Source organism: Ischnura elegans, chromosome 1 (genome assembly GCF_921293095.1).
Source record: "Ischnura elegans chromosome 1, ioIscEleg1.1, whole genome shotgun sequence".
Taxonomy (NCBI): Eukaryota; Metazoa; Arthropoda; class Insecta; order Odonata; family Coenagrionidae; genus Ischnura; species Ischnura elegans.
In genome coordinates this window covers 37980214-37992804 of record NC_060246.1, presented here as the reverse complement: position 1 = coordinate 37992804, position 12591 = coordinate 37980214, and the positions used below count along the sequence as shown (strand labels likewise).

The window sequence follows — 12591 nt, the reverse complement described above, 5'->3', positions numbered from 1 at the left end:
CCGTGTATGAGGAAACAACTCGGCTATTTTTTTTTCAAAGAATATAATTTCGAAATTCCAGCGACGTATTATGCTTTCATTTTGTTTTTTTTCTTAATTTTAGTGATTAATTTTATTTTCTAGGCTTAACACTCAACAAAATACGACCAATTTTCCGAGAAAAATCATATTCAACCTCGATTCTCATTAAGATGCATATGTAAGTGTAAGGTTTTTAAAATTTACAGTGAGAGAGCTGAAAATGGGTGTGTCCACCAGTGTACCTACTCCACAAGGGACCGCATTCTTTCATGCTTCAACGTGAAGCGCATTTAGTACGCGAGAGTCAAACCAAAAATTGACCCATGATGTTATAATATTCCAAAGAGGTATGAATAATGAGTTGGCTTTAAAAAAAATAATAAAATTTAAAAATGAGTTTGACCTTCTTTTTTCACACTCATCCCCTCCTAGATTTTACGAGAATCATAAATTACACGCATCGTCATGCGCACTGCTCACTTTGCATCCCTTCGAATTAATATTGATGAGGTTGAATTAAACTGAGTCTGCAATGGCAGATCTAACGTCTCTCGAAATAATGGAGGCATTTATCTTCCTTCCTCGATCTCTCTCTCTCTCTCACTCACTCTTCGCGGTCGCCCGCGGCGGTGAAGTCTTTTGAAAAGGAAGAGTCGAAGTAGCCTCCGACGAGTGAGAGGGAGAGTGAGTGAGATCTTCTTTTCTGCCTCCAGACCTTTCCCCTCCTTCCTCTTCCCATTGCATCCTCCGACCCGCGGCAGACAACTCTATACACTTTCGATTGCGTAAACAACTCGAGAACGCCTCGGGGAAAAAACAGCACCGAGCCCTCTCGAGCGCTTATATCGCTCTGGCTTTATGTGTATTTTTTTATTATTTCATCTCTCCGAGCAGGTATGGTGGCATCGTCGCGGCGCGAGATAATCATTACAGCCCGTAGAAAGTTTTCTTCTCGGTTACGTCCCCCCACACAAGCAGCGAGCGATCTCTACGGGTGTCGAGCGATAGGAGTTGCCGTCAGGAAGGGGGTGCGGTATTGTTCGGCCCACAGTAAAGTTGCCTGAAAGGAATTCTCCTGAGAGGATATCGACGTGTCCCTTTCGGATGAAAAACGAGGCAAAGATCTCCATCGGAAACGCGACGGGAGAGATTTCTTTTTATTTATCCGAAATGAATGAGTGGGTGGCGAGAATTCCAACTCGGCAGGTAGGAAGGTATTTGTTACCTCGGCGGCAATCACTGGAAAGTCTCCCGCCACTTTCTCGCTTCCCCTAGCCTTGAGATCTTAAGAGGGTAATCGCTAGGTCTCTTCACTTGGGTGAGATTTGAATCTATGTCATACTGGAATGTCTTTTGGATTCTCCACATGGTTGATGCCAGACGCCAAGTATGGATGAGTTAAGCTGGATAGTTTATATAGCATTTTCCTGTCTGAGCATTAGAAAGTACACTAAATCAGGAAATTTTCTTTTCTACGTAATGGTGGTAATTAAATAATCGCATGAAGGCTTTTTCCATCCAAGTAATTCCTGCGATAATTAGAGACATCTGAGAAATATGAACCAGTAAATAGCTATTATCATTTCATAATGCTAGTATTAAAATTCTTATTATACTGTAAATTATTATTGTTTTTAAAATATTTTTTATAGCCGCTGGATAAAAAAGGCAAACTATTTGATCGTTTGCCAGCATCAAAAGCATGCAAACTTTTAGGTTTGAGAAATTAACTGTTTCCTACATCATTAAAGAACAAATAATAATCTCCAGATGGAGGTCTTGTATAAAATTTTGGAATCTCTCACATTTCTGACATGAAAAATATTTTTTAAATTCCTGCATGCCAGTTAAAAAGTACACATATTTGTGAACAGTATTTCTTCCTCGCCGATAACAATGGCTTTTGTGCCCAGAGAAATTTTTTTCCACCCTAGTGAAGAGAAATCGCTTCATTAATTTATCGCACACGTGCCAATTAGCAGTGAAAAATACGAGTGAGTACATAACTAAACAAGGCAGGAATCAACCAGCATTCGACATTTAGACTCTTCCACACAACCTACGATAAGAATAGTACCAAATGTAATGCATGCGTCGCTAGTCGGCACTCAATTTCAATTAGATCTCGTATGCGCAAAAAAAGCTTTCGAAGACGATAAGATAACAGATGAAGAGCACTGTGCTCTATTGCATGCTCACAAAAATTATTGATGAAGACCATAATATCCGGTATCACGTATTCAATGATGCAGATGCTTCAACTACACCGAAAAAGGAAAAGAAGCTATTAGCGCCTGTGATGCGGAAGTAGACTAGAATGAATTAGGTGAAACCAGCTAGACGTATCTCCGCAGAAGGAATCCGACCTGGTTTCTGAAACAAGGAAACTTTTGATAGAGATAAAAAAGACACCTGGTGATACGAGAGTGTATTGAGGCTTGAAAAGGTGCTACTTTGCATACGAGGAAGGATATTGAAGAATTGTAAGAAGAAGTGTACGAGGAAGGGTATTGTGCAAGCAGGATGAATTGAATGGACTTAATAGATTGGATGAAAAGTGGCAGGACGCGAGTCAATTTGAAATATTAATTGCATCAAAAAATTTTAAAGCTACAATAATAATGACTCGGGTATATTTATGCGCTTCAAGTTCATGTGTTACTAGATAAAACGTGCGTAACTGGTATTTATGTCAAGTTGTATAAATTTTCTTTCTTAATTTTCACGTAGTGAGGCCACATTCAGCATTCGAGCATATTCAAATGATTGCTTGGGATACGAAACCTTTATATATATTCGTAGCGCTATCGGTATGATAGTGGCTTAATGCGATGGTGGAAATCCATGAAACATTATGTAAAATGATTTAAATAAGCAAAAAATTATAGAAATCGTTGCTTAGAGAAAAATGGCCATTCATTGTCAGCCGACGCTAACGGACAACAATCCATCCTGAATTCAATTCCCTTCAATGAAAATATCAATTCGTGGCTTTTAGATGCGATGGTAAAATCAAAAATCAAAGTCCTTAAGGTGGCATCTAGTGACTATAAGGTATAAGAATTCTTTTTCCCTCTGGCAATAACGGATTTAACTAACTCAAAGCCATGGTAAAATTTCTCTCACCGCACATAAAGTTCTCATGCGTATTTAACTGCTAGTGCCCTATCACTCCCACCCAATACACCTATCAATGTAGTTACCCCATTGTGGGGTAGTTTACGTAGGTTTATTTTTACTCCCATTCCTCCCTCCCCCTAGCTAAAGGATGAAGCATATCGCGGTGGCTTCAGGTACCGTGGGTTCAGCTGAGGGCTTTTCCCGCACTCGCGAGCACCGACACAAAGGGATGATAGGAACGAACTCACGTAGAGGATGTCTGTCTAGAGCGGTGCGTGGATACTTTTCCCTTTCCTCTGAATCGAAAAGTCGCGTGATTCAGATAGTGAAGGCTCTCTCTCTCCAACATTCCCTCCGTCTATTCACTCCGGCAGACGCCTCTCGGGGTGGGAGGGTCAGGTGCTCTGACTGCGTTAGGGTGGATCTCCCTCCCTTCACCTTCCTTGTACCCTTCCCTATCCTCTCCACTTCTACCCTTTCCTCTTGTCATCTTCTCTCTATTTCCTTTCGCCCCTTCGCTGGTTCCGACCTCAGAGGAAATGTACACGCTAGAGCGCGCACGATGGCTGAATGGTACGCAAAAGCGGAGGGCCAACACTGAAACTCATCTTCCGCATTACAGCGGGGAATGGAGACGGTGAGAAAAGTACAACGTTGAATAAAGTTCTCTAGGGTTTCCAACCTGGTGAGTGAGTCAATGGTGTCAGCAAAGTCACGTTCCTCGAAACTTCGGTCAAAAATGACTCTCCCACCCAGGTAGATGCCCGAGAGAACTTTGTACATTTATAATTGATAACTTCAGGCTTGACTCTGTGAAACATATTCCAATATTGGAAATAAAAGAATGAAACTTGTAAGGTTCACTTGTGTATTTAAGTAGGCACCAACTGGGTTTCGTGACGTAGATTACAACTGAAGATGTAACTACGTTACAAAACCCGGATCGTTCCTATTTAAATACACAAGTGAACCTTACAAAGTTTTTATTTTATTTTATACATTTAATTCACCTAGAAATCACCATATCATTCTTAAAGGTACATATAATATTAGCGAACAGATTGAATTGAATTTCTGACACATTTCCTTTTTCATGAGTGTGAAATTTACGTGATATGAAAGCAAACGCTGTCGTTGTAGTCAGACAATCAGATCTATCACACGGTCTACTTTTTGGCCGTTTTAATCTTCGTCCCATCCACAGATACCGACAGTAGCTCTTGTATACATTTCCTCCGAGGCTCGGATGCATGGCCTAAACTTTCTTTCCCTCGCGTACCACCTTTTTTCCTGAACGCGAGACTCCTCTTCGTTACCCGGGCTGACCCCGCTAGGGATGACCGCGCAAACCCTCCTCTTCCCCCTATCACAGGGCCGGTCACCCATCCCGAAGGCCAGGGGCGGCAGAGAGAACTTTGGAAGCGAGTGGAATAGAGAAGGGGGAGAGAAAATAATTTCGCGTGGGAGAAATTAGGACCATCAAGTCTCTCCAGTGAATAGACTCACATAACGTAAATCAAAAGGATTCAGAGGACGAGATTTTTTCCATCTATGTGGACAAAGATGTTTACGCAGCCACTGTAAATAATATATACAGGTTTATATTAGCGTCTACCCGGCCTGAAGAGAAAAAATAAACACGTTTCTCTCGGCCAAATTTGCATCGCTGACCAAGTTCAGAGAAGTTTGCTCTCATGATCAAAGTAATCGTAGTCCCAGGACTCGAGTTCTATAATAATGATAAAAAATAATTCTCGGAACTCTGTTTGCCATTTTCACCGCTACGAAAGCACAAATAATAATATATTACAGACATTTTTTATTCAGCAGGTAAATTTCCTTGTTTGCATCAAAATTTTCCAGGATTTAAAATGAAACTTGAAACTTGGCTGCGTTGAAACATACGATGCAAAGTTGAAATTCATTAGATGAATCCAAAATGTACTTTTTATCGTAGCAAGTGAAATAATTATGCATTCATTTGTGCGTAGAGTATTTTCACGAAATATGCATGATTTTTTTGTTTTTAAATTGTGGTCGGCTATAAAAGCGATTGATTACAAATTTAAAAAAACGTTTTACATTAAAACAGAAATCGGTGAGGAATACCAGTACGTATAAAGTGTGCCAGCGTTGACGCAATTGTAAGAGCGCAGGTAAAATCCGTAAAGGAGTTTTTTATGGCCTCCACAAATAGTGGAGATAATAAAAAAAAGACCTCTTAGGAACTAGGATTTTAAACAATCAAAAGCTTCCCTGGGTGTGCCTACTGAGTATCGACATGCATAATGAGTAAAATGTTGTTGTAATTTGGCAAAAGAATCCCTCGTAAAAGTCACCTGTTGATATTCATAGAAAGACACACTGTAAGTTATCTCTAGGAAAGCTGTTCAGTATGAGCGAAAATAGTGTGCAAAGAAAAGCAATGAGGCATATCGGTAAATAGGTGTTACGCAAAAAACTGAAGTCCTTCCTATTGTTCATGATACAGTATCCTACTATGCGCCGGGCACCCCTGGTCAGTCTAACAGAGTCAACTCTATCACATGCGCATCTTAGAGCGGTAGACATCAGAAACTCGGAATAATTGGATCTATGCCAACTATTTATAAAATGACAGCATTCAGTTTAGGTATTCCAACTCCACCATTTTTTTAGTACCATTCATATGAGCTTTTACTGTATTTTCCTTATGATATGACGCAGTGCTGAATATATTTCTGACTTTTTTTATAACCAAATGCAAAATTTTACGATACGGTGTTCTTGATGAATACAGTCATGGAAATAAAGAAACATTCAGAGGGCGAATGATATTTTGATTTAATTTGCGCGCAAACGCTGTCGAAGAAATCTCAAAGAGACGAAATAGAACTTTTCCGCTCCTTTTACCCACGACAAACACATTTTATCTGCTACCATCACGTTCATAAATAAAAATCCATGGTTCCCTTTGATAACCCTCCGCTATATCACGCAGGAGTTAGTAATTGCTTTCACAGTTAGGGAAGTAAAAGGAAAAAAATAGGAGAGTCTATTGAATTGGCGAACAAAAAGCTTATTCCCTCGGCACAGTTAGATAAAGCTAGGCCAGTTCAGTGTAAAGTTTGGAATAGGGTACCGTGTTCCTCCATTGACGAGCCGCCGCAAAAGCCTACTACTTCGCTGCTGTCGTCCATTGTTCGCGCACCGCGCATGCAGAAAGGGAGTGTCGGAGACAGGTGTTCTCTCCGCCACCGCGACGCATCAAACGTGCACCACGGGACGTGCACCACCACGTTGGTGCTCGAGCATGCCACGATGAGGGTGTGGAGCCACATGTAACACCAACGCACCCCCCACCACCCTTCTATTGTGAAAACCACAGCAACGAAGGACCCGAGCCGACGACGACACCGGCAAAGCACAAACCTCTGCCCCCCAACAACCACCGTGCGCTGAAAGGTAGTGTTTTTTTTGTCCTCTCTCTATCCAGTCAGTTGGCGAACTCGCATTTCACCTCAACCCCCGCCGTTCGTCCGCCCTCTGGCCGAAGTCCGAGAGTTGGTTGACATCGGAACATGCTCGTTATCGTCCCCAACTTCCGTTACCATTGCCGACATTCCTATAGTGAGCCGACTTAGGGGGCGGAGAGGTGTGATGTCATTGTAGAAGGATAACATCAGTCGCGTTTTTGAATTCCGACAGGGTCTCTATCAACTCCTTTCGGACGTGAAAATTTATGAATTTACAACTGATAATGGTGGGGTAAATAACTCTCCGTTCCTAAAGTTTTCAATCAAATAGCTTGGCATACATTTCCCCGTAGTAAAAATTTACCATAACATTGTTTAACTAGCACACCAAAAGAAGAAAACAAGGGAAAACACCTTTTAGCGTGGTTGATCCACCGTCGTAATTTCTGGACCCAGCTATTTTTGGCGGTAACTATACCAGTCAGTCAAACTCTTTGTACCATGAAATCAAGGGGGTACATTTCATCAATGTAAGGACTTACGTATTGCACATGTATGACTACGGATTTCCTCAATAGGGTTTACCATAAGTAAAAATTCTGAAAACATTATAGAGCAACATTTTTCATTAAATAAAACGCGGCTGACATAAGCTACTCTACTGGGAAAGTGTCGATCCAGCTAATAAAATTTAATCATAGTTTTATATACATATTCTGGGTTAAGTTACTTGTTCAATGACTGATGATTCCTAGTAACTGTATTTCAAGCTAGAATTGTGGAGTAAAAGTATTTTTTACGCATTATGTGAATGTAAAATTCCTCACACTGTGCATTTTCAAAATCTCATTCGACTAAAATTACATACTGTCAAAAGTGATTGGGGTGAAGTGTCAGAGAGGATTTTTTTCTCACTAAAACGCAGGCTGGAGACGACAAAGGCAGTTATTACGGTAGAGTTCAAGGGATGAAAACGAGGTTTCTAAAGGCCGACGCTACCCGTCCAACACGATGTGCGCTACACTAGCAAGTTGTTGACCAGCTGCGATTGTCACGAGAGCGTTAAGTCTCTCAACTAGCGTGCATTGTGAGTGTCCGTCCACCCTGGCTGCAGCCGCCCGGGGCAAGAAAGCGCGCATCCCGAAACTTTCCTCGCTCCATCGGCGAATTTTCAGATAATTGGCGCGAGAGGGAGGGAGCGGGGAGAAATGCAGGCAACAACGGGTGGTTTTGATGTGTTTACTACGATAGACGGTCATGTAGGCATGCGTACCCGCTGAAGGGGAGGAAAATTTTAGTTTTCGCTAACTCCCGGAATATCAGTATAAAAAGCGGATGTTGCCGGAGTTTCCGTCTCGTTCGTTCGTTCATTCAGCAGCACGCGGCACTCGTGAGCGATGAAAAAAACACAAACGCCTCATTAATGACAATGCGACCGAGGCTTCGCGCTATTCAGGTAATCCGTTCAATAAATCTTTTTTATTAGATCCAGTCGTACTTCCTAGTCCAGCCGAGGGAAATACACTGTAATGATGTTAACTTGAGTGGGTTAAGAGGTGGAAATAAAATTCCCGCCGTGTTCGACTTTTTTGTCTCTCCTCAATTCCCTTGATGTAACATTGTCCTAGCATTTCACTTATACCTGGAGTTTTACTCGCGTCTGGGTGGAATATCCCGCATGCGTTATTTGATTTTTCAACATTAACCCTGAATCGAATTGAGTTCATTATTCAAAGATAGTTTCCACGTCGCTCCATCGTTTCTAATTAATATTTTTGAAAAATCGTCAAACATCATAATTTTGAATTTCTCTCAGCAGGTTGTGGTGCACTACATGTATTCGATTGAAAATATAAACTCATCCACTGTTTCGAAAACTCGATATATATTTTAAAAAAACTACCGAAGCGAATACGTTTGCGGATTGGAAAATAATTAATGGGGAACGCTGAGCTCTACACATATTTCGAGAAAATAACTTAAAAATTAGCTCTTGGTATATGATGACATGCAAATTTATTTTGAAACGAAGCTGCATAATTATTGGTGAGATGAAGAGTTCAGCTTATAAAATCATGTATATAAAAATATGAAAATGTATATATAGTTAAAAATATGAAACTTCACCTAAATATCCATTTTTATTACGTTACATGCATCAAATTTAGCGCAGTAAAAACAATAACATGCACGTTAAAATGCAATTCTTCAATTCAATTCGCATTAAATGTCCATCACAGTGTTCATTGGTGAATACCTCTTTTAAAACATGGTTAATATTTTCCGCAATGACAAGGATAAGCTTAGCTAAAAACTAAAACGCCATAGAACTGCCACATTGGAAAAGTTGAATTCCTGGATATAGAATATTGAATAATTTTATAATTAAAAGAAAAATTCCTATACCTATAACATATCCTAACCTTTATCCATACATATACATTGCTCTATAATAAATCATTTGCAAAATTCCTTGTAATGTTGTTTTATTTACGTACTTATTTGTATACTTTAAGCCTATCGTATAGTTTGTTAATACACATTATTTTAACTCTTAATGATTTATAAAAAAATATCCCACGCGACCAGATACACAATAATGTAACAAAAACAAATACTCTGTAATTTAAATGTTTCTGATGATGCCACTCAGCGGTGATACATGCTGTACCAATATTAAAGTTTAGTGTAAAAGCGCTAATATAATTATGAAAGTTCCAGGAATAATCATTAAATTAATTAATGAATCCCGGAATGATATTTAGAGGCAAAGGAAGATGATTTTCCTTTTAATTACATTAACCGTACCAAAATCAAGTCCGGATAATGAAGAGCGAAAGAAAAAAAAGATTTTCTCAACAAAATTTTCTCGTTGACACAACTTTTTGATATTTCATTAGTTTTTCCTCCATAACTGGATCACATCGGCTCTCATGAGAATTAAAACCTATGAATTAAGAGGGAATGAGTGATATGATCCCGAAGAAATATTCATTTGGTTTATTTTTTCAGCATCCCAGTATGGCCACAATACCGCGCGATGTAAGCTAACTCTCCCGATGGGATCAAGGATGATAACAATAAAAAAAAACTCCCCCGAAGTCCTTCCGAGACAGCGGATATACTCTCCAACGGATAAGGATGGCAAAAAACAAATAACTCTCGGATTCGACACCAATTAAAACTTTTATCGAAACGAAGGGCAAAAAAATCACTTGTTCAGGCACATCCTCGGACCCTTCGGCGCTATGTTTCTTTTTTTTCTTTTCATACTTCCGATTCGCCACTTACAGAGGGTTGATGGGCAAAAATATTGTAGTCGTACTCACTTTGCAGGCCGATATTTGGTAGATTTCCATAGTCTCACATTAATAAATACGTGGTAATATTCCACATTTTTTTATCATAGGAAAAGTTAAAACCAATAAATAGCTGAAGCCGTCAGGTTTAAAGTAAAAGTTGTGGTACCAAGCCTGTAATTATTGTACTAAACAATCTTAATTCATTCAACAAACTTTTATAACTTTGTCTCCACGGGTTTCATTCGTTCCTTGCTATCAAAGGTTTAAAACAGTCGATCAAAGTTTTAAAACTCTTGAAACAAACTAAGTTTTTCGATGTAGCCATAATTTAGAATTCCTAAAAGTTATGCTGTCGTCGCGTTTATCCGGCACTTGCTTATTGGACGTGGTTTTTACTAACGAATCAACTCATTTAGACGTAGACACGGTACTAATAAAAACCTGCGCGCAAAGATGACGGGATTGAATGATATTATGGGACTCACCGAGAGCACAGCGGCCAAAAACTTGTTGTTTCTTTCCGGGGATGAAACTCTTCCCGCGAGGAAAGGCGGCAGGGGAAAGCGGGAACACACAGTCCCACAGTCGGGAGGGAAGACTTCGCACCTTCCTCGACTTCGAAGTTCCACACTGCGATGCGTTCTCCTTCTTCTCGTAATGAGTCGGTGGCGTATATCAAAAGAGTGCGCTTCCTGATGCTTCGGAGCTGTGATCTCGTCGGGTCCTTGCGAATGACTGTGAAAGCGAGGAGCCGAGCCGGAGATAGATAAGGTCGCAGGGGTAAGAGGAGAGTCCCGTCCCCCTATTGCCGCTCTCGACACAGAGAGAGGGAAACTGCGGAAGGAGGGGGGGGGAAGTTTTAAGTTTCGGTGGAGGGGAGGGAGCGGAGGAGAGGGATGCACGGGAGAAGTCAGCCAGCCTCCCGAAAGGGTGAGGGGGAGGGGATGGCGGGGGTGCCCTTCCCCTCAAGGTGGGAAGGAGTGGGAGGGGTAGAGGACGGTGGATGTGTGTTGGACCGGGGGATGCTGGGGAGGGATGCTCAGTGGAGGATTGGAGGATTCCTCATGGTTTACTATTCCTTTTTTAAAAACAGGTGCATCTTTACTCACAATCAGTTAATACTAAAGCATTTAAGTTATTGAAGCGTTTTTTCTTCACGCATATTAAAAAATTACAGTTTTTAACTCGGTGCAGTGACGGATCTATGGGGGGGGGGTGGCTAAGGGGGCTACACCCCCCCCCTTGGGTATCCAATTTACACTAGATAGATTGGTAATTTTTTCCGACCCCCACTACTGCTGGAATTTCAACCCCCACTTAGCCCCCCCTTGTCCTTATCCTGGATCCACCACTGACTCGGTGGATATGTGTTGGACCGGGGATGCTGGGGAGGGATGCTCAGTGGATAGGAGGATTCTTCAGGGTTTCCTATTTCTTTGTGAAATACAGGTGCAACTGGACTGAGTTATTACTCATCCACTAACTTATTGAAGCGTTTTTACACGCATATTGAAGATTACACTTTTATTTACTCCATTTGAAATCATTAGCTTAATTTTTTCACTATGACTTGATTCGATGAAGTTACGCTTGGAACAATAAATGCTACATACCATATCGTAGGTACGTGGTGATAGCTCGCAGCGAAACAAATTGGTGGTGTCAGATGTTACTATGTCTAAAATTATAGTATTCTTGTAAATAAAAATAAATTTCACGTAAATACACTGTTAAGCATGCATTTCATACCTCGGTTGTTTACAATATTTTTTGGTTTAGGATTTCTTGATTCTGCCACTAGTTCCAGGTCGAATCGTATTTTCTGAGGTTGTTATTAAAAATTAATTCATCATTCCAGGGGTACCCTATCGAGAAAAACCTGAAATTCTAGGATTTAATTTTTTGTCGCCTAACATAATAATAATGATCAAGGTCCAAGGTTTTTTATACATACTTCATTTAAGTTTTTTAAATTTGAGCAATGATTCACACTATAAACAATTCATGCAGGTGTCGTTTTTTCCTATTTTCACTGAAACACTTGTATTTTATATGACCCTAAAATTTACAACATTCAAAATTTCACATCCACTCTCCATGTCCAATCGAAGTGGAATCACTGTTCACAAGGTACAATGATTTTTGTACACCATTGACCATCTAAGATAACCATTTATCAGAGACAAAGGGAGCCGATGACACTTTACTATCGAAGAAACCTTAGCTATCTATAAATGGTTAACATCACTTTAAGGAAATATATTGTTGTTTATAGACCATCGATGGTATTTCATCTTCACCAATGTATATCCGACGTCGATAACAACGTCGATTATTAGCTGTCGAATTTCTTTGGCTAAACCTTCCACTGCTTAAGCATGGCTCGTGGTCCACAAATTCAAAATAATGCAAACTCTCCCATTAATCGTGTGTCATTTTATTCTGTAGTGTAAGGCACCTTAAGTTGTACAATTTTGATGAAGTTTGGTACGAAAACCAGAGAAGACGGTAGGTTTTATTTTAAGTAAACCGAATTTAATTTTTTTAAACTTCTGGCCTGATAATGTGATTACAAACGCAAGATTTTATTTCACCTTATGGGGTTTCATTCTTTAAAAGTTTCTGATGGTAGAAAGGGTGATTTCCACAGCGAAAATAGGAATATAAGGGTTGGATGGAATACGGCTGGAGAG

At 40.2% G+C, this 12591-nt stretch overlaps 1 protein-coding gene across 1 annotated transcript in view; it reads right to left on the bottom strand.

Annotated features, from left to right (window-relative positions):
- Positions 1-10668, bottom strand: part of LOC124158946 (uncharacterized protein DDB_G0283357-like) — a 183622-nt gene extending 172954 nt beyond the window's left edge. The window contains exon 1 of the mRNA XM_046534384.1: positions 10384-10668. The gene's annotated coding sequence lies outside the window, so the exon portion shown is untranslated. The remainder of the gene's footprint in view (positions 1-10383) is intronic.
- Positions 10669-12591: the final 1923 nt, after the last annotated feature.